This window comes from Zalophus californianus, chromosome 11, assembly GCF_009762305.2.
Source record: "Zalophus californianus isolate mZalCal1 chromosome 11, mZalCal1.pri.v2, whole genome shotgun sequence".
NCBI classification, from domain to species: domain Eukaryota; kingdom Metazoa; phylum Chordata; class Mammalia; order Carnivora; family Otariidae; genus Zalophus; species Zalophus californianus.
The window spans coordinates 104,453,630-104,459,629 of record NC_045605.1 but is presented as its reverse complement, the minus strand read 5'-3'; positions in this window follow the sequence as shown (position 1 = coordinate 104,459,629).

Below are 6,000 nucleotides of genomic sequence, written 5' to 3'. Positions count from 1 at the left end.
TAAAGCTAGCAATGAAAGTATCTCTTTGAACTGGTGTTGGCTGGTTTATTCCACAAACGTGCATGCCTCCTGATTCTTTCATACCTCTCCTGCAGATGTTTTAGGAAGCTGACATCTGTACCTGGGGTAGGGTTCGGGGTCAGGTTGCTTTTGAGGCAGAGGGCAACATGGATTTGGCTTAGGAGAAGTGGACCGATTAGGGAATTGTACCCAGTGATGGTTTATCGTTACAGCTGAGCTCCTGTGTCCTGGGCTGTACTGAGGACTTCATAAAAATCCTCAATTCTCAACAACTTTATGAGGTATTAGCACCCCCCCCTTTTTCCACAGGCAAGGAAATGTGAGACTCAAAAATCAAATTAACCTATTCAAGGTCACAGGGTGAGTTAAGGGGCAAGCCAGAATTTGAATCATGGCTTCAAACACCAAGCCCACTGTGCTGGGTTAGAACATTGTTGAGGAGAGTTGACTAAGAACCAGAAGTTTTCTCTTCCATCCTCGTGAGGGTTTGGTTTTGCTCCCTTACCCCTTCGCCTCTACTTCCAGTGTAGGAAGTCTTTGGCTGACTGTTCCAACAACACTGTGTCGATGACTCGAAATTTTTGCCTGTGTGTCCTAATAGGAATTGAGGTCTCCAAAGAAGAGGAACCCAAACGCAGAAAACATGAAACTCCGGCGTGGTGGGTTGGGTGGGGGAGGGGAAGGGCCTGTGGTATGGAAAAGATGGGTGCTTGGGAAAAACTAAAGCGAGGAACTCCAGATGAGAGAATCTTATAGTTCCTCTAGCCCAACTCCCTCACCTGAAAAGCATGAGGACAGCCTCGAGAAGTCAGATTACTCAGTTGTAGTCACCCAGATGGTTACTGGCAGCAGAGACAGCAGAGAAATGGGAGTCTTGAGTGTTGAGGTGGGTTCTGGGAGCTCTGGGAATGTAACAGAAGGGGCCTGCCCTTCTGTTCTCTGTGTGAACAGTGATGCCATAGGGTAAGAGGGCTCCCGAAAAACCTTCTCGATTCTGCACATAAGGAACTGAGTGCAAAAAAGGCAGGAAGGACAATTTAGGAAAAGATGAAAATGAGTGAATTTTCTGAATTTTCTTTCTCTCTTTCTGGATTTGTTTGTCCTATTCAGCACTATGAACTCTTGCCAGCAAGCTACTCTTTCTGAGTTAGCGGAAGGAGGACCGAACATCAGAGGTTTGGCCAAAGGAAGCTCCTTATCTGGAGCATTGAGGGAAGCAAACCATTGATGCTTAACATTTTCACAGCTGAATGAATTATATGCCTTTCACTTTCCTTGTGTTGGAATAACCTTTTAGTTTGTCTTCCAAATGGCCAATTTTATCTGTGCAAATATATATTCCTACTTTAACTCCTTGGCGTCAGTAACAAGGCAAGATTTACATACACAAGATAAGTTATTCTAGCTGAGCGGTGCACCTTTTCCAAAGTCTTTCCTAGAGTAACTATCAAAGCAAAATGCCTAAAAACAATCAGTTGCCTTTAAAAGGGTAAATTTTGGGCACCTGGGTGGCTCAGTCAGTTAAGCATCTGCCTTTGGCTCAGGTCATGATCCCAGGGTCCTAGGATTGAGCCCCCGTCGGGCTCCCTGCTCTGCGGGAAGCCTGCTTCTCCCTCTGCCCCTCTCCTCGTGTTCTTGTGCACACGCTTTCTCTCTCAAATAAAATTTTTAAATGGGTAAATTTTATGGTATGTGAATTATATAAAATTTATATAAATGGTAGGGAGAGAGACAAGGAGAAAAAATAAAATCAGTTGCCTCAGAACATCAATTCCTAAAAGCAAGACATAACATCGGTGTCTACAGGCATATAGAATGTATACAATTTCTCTAGACAGTCCGGAAAACACAGTAACCACTGTTAAAGTTTTGACCATGCATAATACCTAACTAAAGAGGATCTGTTGCTTGGTGAGATTCTCCTCCAGAGCGAGCATTTGCTTTCAGCTCCCAGCATGAGATGCAGTTTCCTTGGAGGTGACAATTAGAAATCTGCAAGATGTTTAAAGCAGCACAGAGCCAACACAAAAGGCCACGGTTGTCTGTCTCCCTGTACCTGCTGGACGCCAGGAACAGTCTCTACCAGTCTGTAGAGGTGTGATCAGTAGAGAATTTTCTCATTTCCTCTACTCTCGATGGTCTCATCCATGGATTCAAGGAACCACAGGTGAGCTCATCTAACCTCTAGTCTAACACTGGATCCTCCTTTTGCCAGTGTGAAGCCCCTGCTTGAAAAAGAATTTGGGGCACCTGGCTGGCTCAGTTGGTGGAGCTTGCAACTCTTGACCTCAGGGTCATGAGTTCAAGCCCCATATTGGGTATAGAGATTACTTAAATAAATAATCATTATAAAAAAATAACTCATTATCCCCAAAGGAAACCTAGTCTATCGTCAGACAGTCTTAATTGTTGGATAATGCTGCCTTTTACTGAGCCAAAATCAGCCTCCTTTTATGAGGGTCAGGGTCAGGCTCCAGCCTACTAAGAGTTTCACCCTGAAAAGTTATTTTTGAGCTATAAGCTGATTTAGTTTTCAGACAACCACCTTTTGCTCTCCAGCTTTAGAGATATAATTCTTTTGAGATTTTTAATTTTAAGTAATCTCTATACACAGCGTGGGGTTCGAACTTACAACCCCAAGATCAAGAGCTGCACGCTGTACCAACTGAGCCAGCCAGGTGCCCCTAGAGATATAATTCTGGTTTAGGATTCCAATTCTTTTCTTTTTTCTTTTTTCTGGATTTCAATTCTTCTCTTAACTGGCAATTCTGTAAGTGTATGACTTCATTTGCTGCCTATTTTGCCTCTTCAATCACCAGACATTTGGCCAAGCTTGACTTCACCAAAGTCACCATTTCAGTCCTTTGCATTCATTTCCTTTTTATTTATTTTTGTTTTGCTTTAGAGAAGAGTGTATGCACGCGTGCGCAAGGCTGGGGATGGGATGTGGGCGGGGGGAGGGGCAGAGGGAGAGGGAGAATCTCAAGCAGGTTCCACATCCAGTGCGAAGTCCAATGTGGGGCTCCATCTCAGGACCCCGAGATCATGACCTGAGCCGAAATCAAGAGTTGGGTGCTAAACCGACCAAACCACCCAGGCGTCCCAACTATTTTTTAAAGTAATCTCTATGCCCAACATGGAGCTCAAACTCACAACAGAGATCAAGAGTTGTGTGCTCGAATGACTGAGCCACCCCGGTGCCCCTCAATTTCAATTTTAATGTCACAAAGCCAATGTTTCCAAAGATGATTTACCTGGACATATACTATTTTTATTGTAAAATATATTTACTTTTATGGATTTTTGTTTTGTTTTGGCAAATAATATGAAGTGTTCCAAAGTCCCCTCCCCAATTATCAGTAAGCAATTTCGGTATGCACCTCTAAAAGAACCTTTTAAGATTTTTTATTTATTTGACACAAAGAGAGAGAGAGAGCACAAACGGGGGGTGCAGCAGGCAGGCAGAGGCAGAGGGAGAAGCAGACTTTCCTCTGAGCAGAGAGTCCTGTGTGGAACTCGATCCCAGGACCCTGGGATCATGACCTGAGCCTAAGGCAGATGCTTAACCGACTGAGCCACCCAAGTGCCCCTAGATTTTATTTATTTATTTGACAGAGAGAGACACAGCGAGAGAGAGAGCATAAGCAAGGGGAGTGGGAGAGGGAGAAGCAGGCTTCCCGCGGAGCCCCAATTCGGGGCTCGATCCCAGCACCCTGGGATCATGACCTTAGCCAAAGGCAGACGTTAATGACTGAGCCACCCAGGTGCCCCTGAATATTTTATTTTTAAGTAATCTCTGCACCCAGCGTGGGGCTTGAACCCACAACCCTGGGATCTAGAGTCATACTCTCCCCTGACCAGCCAGCCAGACACCCTTTCCTCATAAACGTTCGGTTGTTTTGGGGTGGGTTTTTTTTTTTTTTAAGATTTTATTTATTTATTTGACAGAGAGAGAGAGAGAGAGCGTGCAAGCAGAGAGAGCAGCAGGCAGAGGGAGAAGGAGAAGCAGGCTCCCCAGTGAGCAAGGAGCCCCATACGGGGCTCGACCGCAGGACCCCAGGATCATGAACCGAGCCGAAGGCAGATGCTTAACTGACTGAGCCACCCAGGCGCCCTGGATTTTTTGCCTTTTTTTTTAAAAAGATTTTATTTATTTGAGAGAGAGAAAGAGAGAGAGAGAGAGAGCACATGAGAAGGGAGGAGTCAGAGGGAGAAGCAGACTCCCCGCTGAGCAGGGAGCCCAATGCGGGACTCGATCCCGGGACTCCAGGATCATGACCTGAGCCGAAGGCAGTCACTTAACCAACTGAGCCACCCAGGTGCCTGTTTTTTGTTTTGAAAGATTTCATTTATTTATTTGCGAGAGAGCACGTGTGTACAAGCAGGGGGAGTGGCATAGGGAGAGGGAGAAGCAGGCGTCCCCCCCTGAGCAGGGAGCCGGACATGGGACTCAATCCCAGGACCCTGAGATCATGACCTGAGCTAAAGTCAAAGGCTTAACCAACCCAGGTGCCCTTCAGTTGTTTTGTTTTCAAATCAGAATCCAAAGCAGAGTCACATTTATTTGGTTGTTGTGTCTTAAGCCTCTTTTAATCTGTAAGTTCCTCTCTCCTCTCCCTGCAATTTTTTTTTAAAAGATTTTTATTTATTTGACAGGGAGATAGTGAGAGAGGGAACACAAGCAGGGGGAGTGGGAAAGGGAGCAGCAGGCTTCCTGATGAGCAGCGAGCCCGATGCGGGGCTCGATCCCAGGACCCTGGGATCATGACCTGAGCCGAAGGCAGACACTCAACAAATGAGCCACCCAGGTGCCCCGAAAATGTATATTTAAATAAAATATTGAAAATAATAGTATAGATAGTATGTGGTTTTGGCAAAATTGTAAAGGTAGTGGGTATGAGTTCAGAAGACAATGACTAGTCTAAACTGTCCCTTATGTGCCCAAGTATGGACCTTCACATCCACAATACTTTCTCTTCAATCAAATCCTGAAATTCTGCATGGAATCCATTAAGGACTGGTAAAGTGAGCTGCCTCCCCCTCCACGAACTTCTGTGTACAGAGATTTAGGTGCCCTCTGGCTGATTCCTTCAGGATGTGGGCTGGCTGGACCTCCTCTAGACCCACATCTGACTGCCTATCTTTGAAAAATTTCTTGTTCATTAACATCTCCATTAGAAGTTGGCCTTCAAAATAAAGACTGAAATGTAAGCCTGACTACTTTGTCTCTTAGCGGTGCTAATAAAAGGATTAGTGTAGTAAGTTTCTAAAATACGTTTTTAAATACCAGTTTTATTTTTTCCCTCATTGATGCAGAAGATAGCTTAGTGTGACATCATGTCTTTGGAAGGAAAAAAAAAAAAGATCAGAAAGCAAAATTTGCCCAAAGCAAACATGCAACCATGACATAATTTTGCCAACAACCTAGGCTTAGAAACTTAAGCATCTTGGGAAAGGAGCAAAATATTCTGTTAGTTCTGTCCTTGGACTTACAAGGGAACTTTTTTGTTGTAAGTCCTGTTTTTTTTTTTTTTTTTAAGATTTTATTTATTTATTCATGAGAGACGGGGGGGTGGAGAGAGAGAGAGAGAGAGAGAGAGAGAAGCAGAGGGAGAAGCAGGCTCCCAAGGAGCAGGGAGCCCGATGCGGGACTCGATCCCAGGACCTCGGGATCATGACCTGAGCCGAAGGCAGATGCTTAACCATCTGAGCCACCCAGGCGCCCTGTTGTAAGTCCTGTTATTTAAGGGTATGGGGAGACACAAAGAGGAGCCTAGCTCTTTGGGGGGGGCATTACTGATGAAGGAAGAGGAATTCATGCATACTTGGCAAGACTAAGGGTTTTGGGGTTGTTGTTCTTTCTGTCCTTACATTGGCCGTGACACATGCTTACTACCTCCACTCATAAAGGTCGAGACAGTGCTACATGATCTCATTGACTCTGTAGAACTCAAACATTGTGGACATTATTCACAAGTA